Genomic DNA, 12678 nt, shown 5'->3' on the forward strand with positions numbered 1-12678 from the left:
GATGACTGAACTGCAAAGAAAGAAGCATTCAGAGTAGCCTCTAAGGATTTATAGCACTTCCAAAAATACTCCCTGAAGAAATCAACATGATGCCATATCTTGTCACTTTGGAAACACAGATACAGAGGTTGGCTTTTTGCTGAAAATGTGATTTTTCAGACAGTAACAATGGAAGCTATTTTGATATATATCTTTGGAGGCAGTTCCACAGAACAAAATCTGAAATGAGATGTAATTTGTAAAGGAAGCTCGGGAGGTGCACTGCTTGGGAATTTGTCCCCAAATGGTTTCCTGAATCCTATTCTCTCGGTCTTCACTTATTTTGTAAGCCAGAATCATCACCCTAGAGGTTTGTAATTTGTGTGTTTTGTAAGACTGTACAGACTGTACGATGTATGCGGTGGAGAAAGAGGGACTTGTGCTGCTTTGCTGAATATCCTTTGAACTGGAAAAGGATGGCTGATGCTGCAGGGACCACTGAGGGCTCATTTAGAGCTCTCTGCCTCCACTGAAATGCCTGGCATTAGAAACCTGGTGGAAAACATGCTTTTTAACACAGCGAAATCTGTGAAACTTTCCTAAACATGCAACAGTTATGGAAAGTTACATTAAACCAAGTTGGGCTGCAAAGTATCCTCTTGTCCAGGGCCAAGTCTCTGAATAACAGGATTGTTGAATTTTCTGGGATGCTCATACCATTCCTGGCTATGATCTGTTGTTCACTTACTCTGTGCCGAACACTTTACATACATCAGTTCACATTTCCGTAACAATCACTATACGACATGAGCAACTTTGTCTCCATTTAGGTAAGAAACTGAGGCTCCGAGGGGTTAAGTGACTTATTCTGGGTCACAGAGCTAATATATAGCAAAGTGAGGATTTGAATTCAGATCTGGCCTCTGAAACTGGCGCTCTCAGCCGCTAAACCCAACTTATGCTACAGTACTTACTCAGCACTTTTCAAGTCAATTAACCAGTTCTCAGAGACTTGCCAGTGTTCAAAATTTAAAGTTCATAACTACTGGAACAAAATCTGTCCTTTTCATGGTGACAGGTTGAATAGGCCCCCTCAGACGGACTCAAGAGCCCTGCTGGGCCGCACTCGGGTCTGCCTACAGCTGGGGTCCAAAATACCTCAGGCTACAAACTAATCAAAACAAGGCAGACACTGGTTGCTGTTGTTTTAAATTTTTCCCTCTTTCTCTTTTTTGCTGTTTCACAGATTAGGGTAGGAACCAGCTCTTCTGCTCTTAAAAGTCATCACTGATGGGCTACGCGAGGCCTGGTGCTGATTGTGGAGAGCGCTGTTCATTAGTGCCGTTGAAACAATTTGCAGTCTTTAATTAACTATTCATCTGCAATCTAGACACAGGGCTGGAGTCAAGGTTTTTAAAGATATGTCTGGCTCCAGGAGCACTTGGGCTACATCACTCTTTTGAAAAAGAAAGAGAACAACAACAGACCTGATTCTCATCACACACAGCTCTCAGAGAGCTCGCCTTGCCTTGATTGCAGCTGCCAATCATGGCGATCCCATTCACCTGCTCCGGTCTGATTCATAATTTCATTTTGTGGTTAGACAAAAATATTAGAATTGGACAAAATTATCTGATTGAAAAATAATATGTTTTCCTGAGATTATGGTGACCTCTCTATTTTGCTGATTTACATACACTTTCAACTCATTTTCCTTCACAGTGGGCATCTCAGAAGCATTTTCCAATATAGTATATTCAGCAGATGCTTTAAGAAAATGTTATCAGAATAAATTAAATTTACCCAGGTGTGTGTATACGGTATTATCTCCTCATGCGTTGACTTCCAGGGCATGACATCGCTAGTTGGGGAATACATAAGGGGTTGACTCTAGGCTTAAATGTCAGTTGAAGTGGGAGGAGATTTAGATATTAGAATAGGACCCACTCTCATACCACATTAAACACTTCCCTGAAATGTCAGGCTTCTGTTTCCCCAAGTTCTCTTCCCCATTGCCTAGAAGTCACAATCTAGCTATCTAAATGGCCCCCTCTCCATGAACTCCTGATGGACATTTCTGCTCATACACTCCAATTCCATAGTCAGTTCCACGCCACAGGACAATCTGGAAGATTCTCACTGCCTTTCAGTCAGCCTGGACAAGCCTCGCTGACTCTCTGAAGATGACCACGTGAACAGCAATGTGTAACAGCCGAGAGCCAAGAACGATCTTCCATCCCAGTCCCTGCCCCTGTAAGTGGACCCAACAATATGATGGCTTCCTTTCAAACCTATTATCTCCTGATTTTAAACAAGAGTGCTCTGGATCACTTCAAAGGCAAAAAATTCACCTGCCATTGGTTATGTTCGTTTTATTTGTTCTATGTTCAGTCTTGCTATGTATTAAAGAGAAAAAAAAGGCGTGATAATTGCCCCTAAAGAAAATGGTAACAAGTGCTTAATTCAGAATGTATGATAACATGAGAAAAATGTATAAAGGATAAACATTGAAGATTCACATTTATATATTCATTTAAGAAAATACATATTGAACAACTTCTATATGTCCTGATTGTTCTGGGAGCTTGGGGATATTGTGGTGAAAAAAGTGAATAGCTATCCTTCCCTTGTTGGAACTTGGCTTCCAACAGGAAGGGCAGGCAATACATATTGTACATAATAATTAGAGTGTACGGTATGTCAGAAGGTGGTAAGCATTTTGGAAAAATAAAAAAGTTCAAGGAGACCTGCAAGTTGCAATTTTAAGTAGTATGGTGCTGACAAGATTCAGTGAAAAGGTAATGTAAGACTTTTTGAGAAAATGAGAAGAGCCACATAAATACACGGAGAAAAGCACTCCATGTGTCCACAAACCATGAGTCCACAAACTAACATCTTGGAATACCTTTTTCCAAATTTTACATACACCCACACACGTGTATCTATACAAGACACTTATCCTTGGAATTATGCTGCACATAAACTTTTATATTTGTAGAATTATAAAGAAATTCTTTATGTAATATCTGGAAATTTGAGAAAGGACCATACTGACAACCATATTTAAATTTTCCAAAATTTTCTATGGTTTCTATTATATTTGTTTGAATAATCTGTCTTTAGATGTAAAGAAAACTAGCCTTTAACTCTGGAAGCTGGCAGCCCTTAGTTGATTGGCTCAACTTGAACGAGTGATTGGCCAGCTCTCATCTTCTTAGAATAAGATTCTCTGCAACGTGATCTTTATTCTTTTGCTCAAGCCAGCAAGCAGACAGCTAACAGCAGAGGCTGAGAAGACAAGGTTAAACAACTTTATTGCCCTGTGTCTCGGTTTCCTCACCAACAAACAGGGAACTAATAAAGCTCACTGATCTCCTGAGGACTCTGGTGGATTAACTAATTAGTGATCATATGGTGCGAAACAAAAGCTGAGCATTGTTATTAGAGAAGAAAGAAAATTTATCATCAGATTCTACCTTTCTGGCATCTGTTGCCTTGGTAACCAGATTTGCAGGTGCAACTGCCATTTTTGGCACTGCTTTCCAGGATGTTCTCCTCCACACACTGACATTCGGAAGAGTGGCCAGCTCCGTAGGCCCCGTTGGGACAGCCTGCAAGCAGGTGGAGGCAAACCGGTCACCTGAAAACCATGCTTTGTTTCTTTCACACTGTGAGTGCACAGGCACGTAGTTCTGCGGGGGCTGATTATGGGGAAAACAAGGGGCTCATCCTGACTGCCAAGAAAAAAATAGGGAAACAAATGTCTTTCAAATCAGGCAATTCATTTAATTTTTGGCAACTGGATGCGAACAGTGAAGCCTGAACTACTTAAAAGGCTTTGGTGCTTCCGGGAGAGAAATTGCTTCTCAATCTGCTCCATTGGTGCCTGTAGTTAATATTCTCCAAGGACTGCTAAGGCCTGTCAGACCCCATATTCATCCTGCTACAGCAGAGCGATGATGGACAAGCCCTGATGAGAAGGCTCGCCACTGTTTTCATTCCCTCTCATTATATGGTAATCCAAAATAATTTTACATCATGTAGATAACACAGAACTTTCACCCTGACGGAAGCATTATCTTGGCCACATCTTTGGCAAATGGTACTTGGCTTTTCTTCCTTTATTTTGAGTTTTAGGGATGGTAGTCAGCACAGGAATTCTAATTTGACAAAGTCCCACCTTTGCATTCAGGAAAACTTACCCTTAGTTTTCTCTATGAGGAGTTACCTACAGTAATTCAATTCCCTTTCCAAAACATAATCCCCCCCCCCCCAATTACAGGTATCCAAGGGACTCAAATAAAAGATCCTTCAAGTGCCCTCCAGGCTCAAGGCAACTGTATTATATGCCTATATATGTGTTGCTGTGGAAAGCTGCTTGGAGAGAACAAAATAAGCCACTTGACTTTCTGATGGATGGAAATTATTAGCATCTGTTAATATCTGCTGTTATTAGCAGAGATAATTGAACATGGTGGTTATGATGCCACCATGGAGGGAGATCCTTGTCTCAGTTGCCAGGGACAGAGTGAGTTATATATAAGACTCAAAAGGTTTCTGTTATTAAAAGTGGGTCATGGTATTACTGAGGGTCACTCAGGAAGGATTTTCAGAAGAGGGCACATGGAACAGATAGGGGAGCAAGGTGCAGCTTCAAGGTGAGACGGCTGGTGGACATCCAGAGCTGTCCCATCGGGAGACAGCTTAAAAGTTACTGATGGGCTGAAATATTTGCTGGTGATTGTGTTTTCTCACATCTTTTACAAAACGTGATAGCTGGTCAAAACGCATAGTGAATAGTATATTTTAGAAATTTCAGGGAATGATACTGTTCTGCACAAGAAATAAAAGATACTTGTCTTGGCCTTTGATATTCAACTTCCTTAAGTGTTGGATGTTCACATAAATGAACTATTAACAATCCTCTCTCAATAATTAAGGTGAACACTAACTAGGAAAAAATAGGAAGACTCCAGAAACATTTTTCTTTCATTCATGAAAATATAGATTCTTGCAATGGAAGGAAGCTAAATAAAGACTAGAACATCAACTGTCATGTATGATATGACCATATAAAATATGTTATGCTTTCTAATCTTTCCCTTCATCTAGTGTGAACAAAGAAGAACAGAGACGTGTTGCTCACCACCCAGTTCCACGAAGGTGAAGCCCTAACCCCCTGGTGGTTGCCCGCCAACAGTGCACCCAGGGGTGGGGAACTCAGGATGAATAATATAGTAAGTGTGTGACTGCACTCACTCTTTAATAATATATAAGGCATTTTATCTGACATAAAGGATAATGTATAAACATCATACAACAGTTGTGGTGCCAATTAAGTCAACCCTAAAATTAAAAGAGATGTGCATGGGAGGACTGAAATATAGATAAATAAACTGGATTTTCCCCTCTCTTTTCGGAGCAGTTTCCTCAGAGCTAAACAAGTGGCTGTCTCCTGGGCTAAAGTCTCAGCAAGATCCTGAATAAAACTTAAACTCACAGCTCTTACACTGGGTGTCTGTCTTTAGGTTGACACTGATGTATTTTTGGTAGTTTTCTGAGCTTCCTTGCTTCACGCAGAGAGAAAAGGTAGTGTCTGTGACTTACTCAGATGACAAAACCTCCCACAGCACCCTGGCTCACACATGCAGGCGCGCCATACACCCTGTGGCAATGGCCGTTGTGGGCAGTTACATTTCCTTTTGCAGTTGCTCCCAAAGCATCCTTTTGGGCATCCTGGAGGGTGGAAAGACAAACAAAGCAAATATTAACCCGCATGCAAGCCTTGCTAGAGCTGTTGTTTCATGAAATAAGGAGCTTGCCAAAGATAAGAGGTTTCCAACGGAATTGGACCGAGGCCAGAGAAAGCTTTTAAAAACCACGCATATGATTTTGTATTCTCTGCCCAAAATTCTGCAATGACTTGTCACTGCTTTCAGATGAAAACCCCCAAACTTAACAAGACCAATGAGCCACTGCACTGGCTGACCTCGTGTGGCACTCACCTCTCCCTGACTGACTTTTGCTCCACCAGCTGCGCTGAGCTTCTTCAGGGTGCCTCTAATGCAAGTCACTCTTACCTACTTCAGTGTCTGGTGACACGGGGCCCACTCAGTCTTTATGCTCTTCCCTCTCTCCTTCCCTGCCTCGCGTCTCCTCATTTTGCAGGCTTCTGCTGAAGTGTCACTTCTCTAGAAGTCTCTTCCTGGCTCACACAATCTGCCCTCATGGTCTGACCTCCAAGCATGCATTAATATTTCATTTGAAATACCTACCAACATTTGTGACCTATGTCTGCTTTGAACAAGACTGTAAGTTCCACATGGAAGGGCCAGGGTCTTTTTTATTTTTGTTTTGTTACCGTATCACAAAGCCTGGAACAATGCCTTGCAAACACTTAATACATATATTTTGAATAAATGAATAGTGTTCGGGGGATAAATAAGTCAGATGCCAGCAGAAGCCTTCCTGCACTTCTTAGAGAGTGAAGTAAACTTGGGTTCCATCTTCCTAGTTCCACGATCTGTGAGAATGTAATAAACTCGCCATGATTTCTGGCAGTCCCTGAAGACCTACATCTCCACTGACTCTCCGCCTTCAGCTCTTGGGTCTGTACAAGCAGTTTTTGTGTGTGTGTTTTATCAACTCAAGTAGAAAATGTGGTCTCTTGACTGGTTTCCATGAAAAATTCACATACAGCACTTACTGGACTTTGTAAGTTTTTCATCCATCATTTCTCCCCTCTTTTCCTCTCTCTCTCCTCTCCTTTTCTTCTCTGATTTTCATCTCTCTTCCTCCCTGATTTGCCCAAAGAGTTCCATTTTTTCTCTCTTTTATTACGCAAAGCAAATAAATTCACCCCAGTCCTTAGGTCCAAACCTGCATACACAAACTCAATGTTTTGCTCAGGGGAGGAAAAAAGCTTTCTCTGTATCACAGTTCATCCTGCTTAGATCAGACTTGGAGGTTTAAGAACCACGTATTTTGTTCTGTTACACGTGTTGTCAGTCAAAGCCATTGTACTCTTGTGTATACACACTGTCGTCTTTACTTCTTCAGAAAAGACCACCTTGAAAAATACAGATGTAGCTTTCATTTTGTTTATTCCCCACTAGAGATCTCAAGAACTGGAAGAGTCGTCTCGTGTGACCAGCACCGGCTTTCCCTACCGTCTCCACAGGGTTTCCCGTGCAGCCCCGTGGGCACTGGCACTGCCCAGCTGCCTCCGTTCTCACGGCCACAGATGTCATTGCACTCTTTCCCCCGGTCTCGGGGGAACAAGCTATGAAGAAAATGGAGAGGGCGAACAGGCAGCGTAACACACTCACTGTGGTACAAAGGGAGATGGCCGGGAGCCTGTCTTACTATCAGAATGGGTTCTGAGTAATTAAAATCTTTGTAACTTGTAGACCCGGGAAGGGTCTCTGGTATGTTCCTAGTGTTTGAATGGCATCATTATTCCTGGGGGAATTTCGAATACAGCTAGTTAAAGTCATGCAGACTAAAGGACTGCTAACAAGGTTCACATGCAAAATTTACCTGTTCCTTAAACTCTAACCCACAGTTTCAGAACTACCTAGACATCTTTGCTGTTTAGCTGTCACTAATCTTAATGAGAAACAAACTGCATCCCCTATTTTGAAAAAATGGGAAGAATATGCAGAAAAAAAATGTCATGTGTTTTTAACGAGGAATGAGTGTAGCTAAGCCTGTCTTGGGGGGCCTCAAGGTATTCTGCACTGTCAAAGATTGATGACGTCAAGAAAACAACTGTTTCGTTTTGTTTTCTGGTTTGTTGGTTTGGGGGAAGTATTTAGCAATCCATTAAAAATAAATAAATTGGGGGATATGTCTATGACTTTAGCTTAACTTCAGTAAATACAGCTGTTGAGGTAACTTCAGTAACCATCTTAATGGCCATTTTATCATAATTGGCTAAATATCATAAAACTATACTTACATCAACCCCTCTATCTACCCACCCACATGACTCCAGATGCTAAGATGGAAACTTGGCTTCTTATCCACTTTTTTCTTTGCTTTCAAGCCTGAGGTTACAATGAAAAGGAAAGAGGTAAACATAAGGAATGAGAGAAGGAAACTGGCAGCAAACAGCAGTTGAGGTCTACACTATTAATTTACACGTAGTAAGTCTTTGAATTCTTACAGCAGCTATAGGTGGAGTAATTTTTTTAAAAAGTAGACCTGAAAAACAAAGCTAAGGAAGTTTAAATAGCTTGCATGGTATCTGGATTATAGCAAGGCGTCAACATCGGCAAACCAACACTATTGTCTGGCACTCCCCCACAAAAAGAATATGGTATCACGGAGTAGAGGGATTTGCTAAATACTTCATTAGCACCAAACAGAGCAATTATCCTGGAGAAGAAAATTTTAAAACAAACATGGCCGTAGATGGGTGGTTTGGAAGAAGCCATGAATCCTCCCGTGTAATACTAGCCCACTGATTCGCCATAGGAAAATATTCCAATCTCCTCTTCCGACTGGGTGGAGTCTCACAATAACTAATAAGATCGTCAACATAAAATCTTCTCAAAAGAAACAGAGCTCTGAAATGTGCCATTAAAATTAATATGTGGTAATTTTTAAATTGCTTTAAAGAAATTCTTAAGACGTCAATATAGTTGCTTTAATTATAGACCAGTAAAGACATCTGGCTAGAAGAGCCACTCCATAGGAAAACTAATTGTCCAGACCCCTGCAGAATATTTTTTTTTGATGTCCCTTGCTGCATTTGAAGAGCTGATACTCTTAGAAATACTAATGATGAATGATTTGTCACTTCCATTTATTACAGTTTATAGGAACTTTTTTAAGAAAGTGTTCTCACTCTCCTTTTCCATTAAAGAATTTATGAGCACTTTTTTTTTCCAGTTTGGATTGTTTTGTTTTCATTTTTGTAAAAAACAAGAATGAACGACAGAGAGGAAATGCAGAGAAGATACAAGTTTCTGTTTTCTGAGACAGCCTCCTCGGACTATGTGAACACTTAAAAGAACCTCAAGGGATTCCAAAGCCAAAGATGGGGTCATGTTCTTTTCATTATATCATGAAATTCCATTTTCAGTATTTCTATATTAGTTTAGTGTCACAGGTGTTTTATCCAAATGCATTTGCAATAGATTATTAGTTTCTTTCCTCATGCTGACATGTTAGGTATCAAAAGTTTGGATGATGTATATTTATGAACAAAATTTACAATATAGGATAAACATTTACTTCCTAATAGTCATGCAATAACATTAATTTGATTCTAGTTTTATACAGTTGACTATGTCAAGCTGATAAGCTCCCAGTCTAGTAAGGGAAATGGAATAGGAACATAGCTAATTCTAACCCAAAGAGGAGAGAGAGAGAGAGACTTTAAATCCATCAAAAGTATAAATAGTTGTGGTTAGTCTGGGGCCATCAAATAAAGCTTCATACAATAAATGGCAATGAACAAAGGTGGCAGTTTAGCAAAAGGCACAAAGCTGTAAAGTCCAAAGCATTAAGTAGTTAGTGGTTTAGTTTGCTGAAGATGATAAGCTGGTCAAAGAGTTGTGGATAAAAAGAAAAAAGGATTTATGAGCGCCTGATACGAGATGGTTGCCAATGACTGAATCAGAAGCGTGAGCTTTATGCACCAGGAAATGGGACACTCCTGAAACGAGCAGCAGAGAAACATGATCAGAGCAATGCTTTAGGAAGATCCTCAACACTCTAACTAGTAATTCTGGGGCAACCACTTCACTATGTTATAACTCAAGTTTTGCATCTATCTCACGATAGAAACAACATTTGTCTTCTTTCTTCCCATATGCGGGGGGTTCAAAAGCAAATCTGCTCACGTCATCTTCTGAGCCACCCACAAAGACTAAACTCTTTTATTAAAAAATTTATAAGGGAAATTTAAAAAGAGAAAGAAGAAATAAAGACAGGCAATATATTTTGTTTTTATTACTTGGCAGTTTTAGTGCCTGCAAGTATGACTCCATTTAAAATATAAAGGAAAAAATTTATTAGAGGTATTATTTTCCAATCGTTGACATTTTCTCATGAGAGATTTATATAAAAAGGTTAAAAGTGTCATTGACTGTACTTACATATTGTTTAAAAGAAAAAGAAAAGAAAACACAAACAAAAAGCGGCAGCGAACAGTCAAGCGGTTCCATTCGTTGTGCTTCGTAACACAAATCCTTTCATCTTTGTCTTCATTGGGAATAGCTTGCCAGGGCCTAATGATTTATTTAAATGGAGGGATTTTTATAGGCCTAGAATATTAGGATCCTTTATTAACTTTTACGTTCCATGGATAAACAAGAGTCAGAACACCAAGTTTCCCAGGGAACACAAAATCTCCCCTTTTAATCACATGCTCCATTTGAAACCTCAGGGCTTCGTAGACAATATTTTTCCACAACAAATAAATTGGTTTTTCACCCAGATCAATCGTCAACCCTGTTAAAACATTTTAGGGAGGACACACGTAAAGAAGAACTCATCACCGGTAGTTGGCTGGCAGCAAAGGAGAACGCATCTTACCGGATCTCCAATGTATCACTTACTTTCATTACAAAGAACTCCTCCCCAGCCAGCAGGGCAGGAGCACCCACTCCTTCCTTCCTGACACCTGCCTCCATTCATGCAGTTGGCACAGCACTGACTGCAATCGCGGCCAAAGGTGTGATCTAAACAGACTGGAATGCGATGCCATCTTAGTTGACCCACGCTGTTTACATCACTGAAAGGGAAGACGAAACCCGCCACCGCTGAGAAAACAAACACACGTGATCCTTGGGCCTATTTCCTAAAGAGTCCCAGGAAAAGGCAAGAGCAGAGAGAAACCTTTTAAAATAGAGCTTGGAATGTAGCCCCTAAAGAGTATTTAGAATATTTAAGAATGCAAAAAAAAAAGGGAAAGAAATTACCAGTGATTTCTGAACACAAAAATAATCAATGTTCCTGGCACCTTAGTGTTTTTTGTTCCAGGCTTTTTGATGCAAAGGGTTTTTTTTTTGTTTGTTTGTTTGTTTTTTCCCCTAAGTAAGCCTTTTTATTGCAATTTAATAAACATATGCAGAGAAGTGCACAAAACTCAAGTATTCACTTCCTACTTTCCCCCTACAGTGTAAACAACCCCATGTAACTGCCTCCCAGATCAAGATACAGATTATTACCAGCAGCTCAAAACCTCAGAGGTGGCCTGATGATTCTTACTCATTAGCCTTACAAATGAAGCATTATCCTGATTTCTGTCACCGTGGATTACTGTCCCTTAGTTTTGAACGTCATATAAATAGGATCATAAAGTATGTACGTACTCTTTGGTATCACGCTTCTTTCATTCAACACAATGTTTGTGAGACTCATCCATATGTTCTGTATACAGTTTATTTTTTATGGCTGTGTAGTAGTCTATTGCATAAGTGTACCAGAATATGTTTTTCCATCCTATTCTTGAGGGAAATTACCTTAATCTGAATGAGGATGGAGAGACTTGATTTCAGTTGTTTTAAGGCTTATTCCATTTCAAGTTTTCCCCCTGTCTCTAGGTGGAGTCTTTCAGACGTCCCAGTTGAAAGCCTACCATGTTTAGCAAGGCCTCTCCACTTTGGCAGATTCTGAATTCCAACTTCTACCTCTCCAGCGCTGTGATACTGCTGCTAACTGTGCTTAGCTCCTCCCCCTATCAGCAGCTGTCTGTAGATTTCCGGGCTTCTCTGCCTGCACTGCCCATCCATTAGCAAATGGCGCAAGGGGGAAGGCAGCACAGATTGTCCATCGTACTTGTCCAAGCTTCTCTCCTCTCTAGATCTTGGCCACTCAAGTTCTGACTGCCTTGGGAGCCCTGAACTATTTCTGTTCTGACTTTGTGGAGCCAGAGTATCAGGAGTCTAATTAAGGAACACTAAAGCATTTCCATTTTTATGCAGATGTTTTAATTGATATTATTATGATTAACCATAGCATATAAACAAATCTGCCATTTTACTGAATGCATTTTAAAGCAATCATTAAGCTTTGATCCTCTTAAAATACAGCGAATAGAGGGAGAACAAAAAGAGCAGCTCTGCCTCACAAAGAAAAAGAAGCAGCAGACTGGCTGCAAACTGTTACTTTTGAAAGAGGTTATGCTAATTTATTTTGATCAGAAGTGATTTGATGCTTGAGCTCTGTTGTATGGATATATAAGAAAAACTGCTCACATTTGTAAAGATATTTTTTTCTCGGTCCACTTAAGCATGTTGAACCATTGGTTCTCTGCATTTTAAAATCCAGGAGGGGTCTAGATTTTAAGGCTATTTCAGGTAAATTCTAACTATATAAAAAAAAAGACTTCTAGCAGAGGTTCAGCTGTTAAAACTGAAAGGTCCCAATCCTTCTCTCCGTTATGTTAATTCAAAGTACTTTTTGGCTCCATTTCACTGCATTGCATTTCACCAGCCCCCACCACCCTGCACCCCCTCATACATACCTACATAGCAACCATTTATTGTGCAAAGGGAAGAAAGATAAAAGATGATGAATTCGATAGGAAGCTTTGAAGAAGTAATTCTGGTCCCACTTTTCTTGCTAACATCACCTTAAAACATTTGATGGCATTAAATATTGATAATGTGATTGTCTATGAAAGAATTTATGGGAATTATCTAAAAATAGAGAAAAGAGGTGACTATAATGAGATATATTCTTTCA

At 40.1% G+C, this 12678-nt stretch overlaps 1 long non-coding RNA gene across 14 annotated transcripts in view; it reads right to left on the minus strand.

Moving 5' to 3' along the window:
- Positions 1-12678, minus strand: part of LOC105066678 (uncharacterized) — a 522292-nt gene that overhangs the window by 75710 nt on the left and 433904 nt on the right. For all 14 annotated transcript variants that reach the window (XR_012508563.1, XR_012508551.1, XR_012508561.1 and 11 more), the window contains 2 exons: positions 5587-5715; positions 3456-3590 (listed from right to left, as the gene is read on the minus strand). This is a non-coding gene — a long non-coding RNA (uncharacterized LOC105066678). The remainder of the gene's footprint in view (positions 1-3455; positions 3591-5586; positions 5716-12678) is intronic.

The sequence above is a fragment of the Camelus bactrianus genome, chromosome 1 (genome assembly GCF_048773025.1).
Source record: "Camelus bactrianus isolate YW-2024 breed Bactrian camel chromosome 1, ASM4877302v1, whole genome shotgun sequence".
NCBI classification, from domain to species: domain Eukaryota; kingdom Metazoa; phylum Chordata; class Mammalia; order Artiodactyla; family Camelidae; genus Camelus; species Camelus bactrianus.